Below are 1,420 nucleotides of genomic sequence, written 5' to 3' on the forward strand. Positions count from 1 at the left end.
AAACTCTTGATCCTGTACAAATTCCTTCTCCTTCTCCTTCTGATGAATCTATTCAACAATCACTCCCCTCAGATGACCAAGAACCTGAACCCGAACCTGAGCCTGCTTTTGATAGATTTAGACCGGTTGCTCCCTTTCCAGATAGACTCAGGTCTAGGAAACACTCTCCTCAGGAGGAGAAAATCCTAGAGACATTCAAGCAGGTTAAGGTCAACATTCCTCTCTTAGATGTAATTGAACAAATTCCATCTTATGCTAAATTTTTAAAAGAATTGTGCACTAAGAAGAGGAGAATAAATGTCCCAAAGAAAGTCTTTTTAGCCGCCAATATCAGTGAAATGCTGTCAAATCCCATACCTTTGAAACGTAAAGATCCAGGTTCCCCCATCATTTCATGTATCATTGGTAATACTCACATTGATAAGGCGCTTTTAGACTTAGGGGCCAGTGTCAATTTGCTTCCATATTCAGTCTATCAGCAATTGGGTCTAGGTGTACTGAACCCAACCAAATGCACCTTACAGTTGGCTGATAGATCTGTCAAGGTCCCTATGGGTGAGTTAGAGGATGTTCTGATTAAGGTTGGAGATTTTATTTTTCCAGTAGATTTTGTAGTCTTGGAAACACAGCCTGTTTCCAATCCCAAAGGACAGACACCTGTCATCTTAGGACGACCGTTCTTAGCCACTTCTAATGCTCTCATCAACTGTAGAACTGGTCAAATGAAGCTGTCCTTTGGGAATTTGACTGCTGATCTCAACATTTTTAATCCAGGGGACCAACCAAATAATCAGCCTCTAGAAATAAACTACATTCAGGAAAGATCAGAAGAAGAAGAAGAAGAAGAAGAGTGTGATTTAAGTTTTGAGGAAATTTTTGATGAAGAGTTAGAGTTTTTAGAAGAAGCAGATCAGGTCCTTGAGAATAATAAAACTGTGTTAAACATTTGCTGCTTTGAATTAAATTTTGAAGAACTCTTTCTTGATGAACTTAGATTCTTGGAGAATAATCAACAACCAAATTTTCAGAACTTCACAGAAGAATTGGTTGTTAGAAAACAAAACTTCACAGTACAAGAGTCTAAGTTCATTAAGAAATACAAAATGCATGACACCAATAATACCTACCTTACCTTGTTGCAAGAATTATTGAACACCCCGAAATGCTTAAAAATTCACATTATTGATTATATCATTCTGAATTTGTTTAAAATCCGGGGAAGAATTTTCAACAGTAAGGTAGGATTCAATGTAGAACAGGAACTCTTCATGTTGAATATTTCATTCTACATTGTTTATTTTGTTTATTTCAGAATAATAAAAAGAATTTATTCTTCTCTCATTTGAGAGTTTCTTGTTCAGTTGCTTAAAAGAAAAAGAAAAAAAAAGAGAAAAAAAAGAAAAAAAAAGAAAAAAAAAAA

Source organism: Asparagus officinalis, chromosome 7 (assembly GCF_001876935.1).
Source record: "Asparagus officinalis chromosome 7, Aspof.V1, whole genome shotgun sequence".
Taxonomy (NCBI): domain Eukaryota; kingdom Viridiplantae; phylum Streptophyta; class Magnoliopsida; order Asparagales; family Asparagaceae; genus Asparagus; species Asparagus officinalis.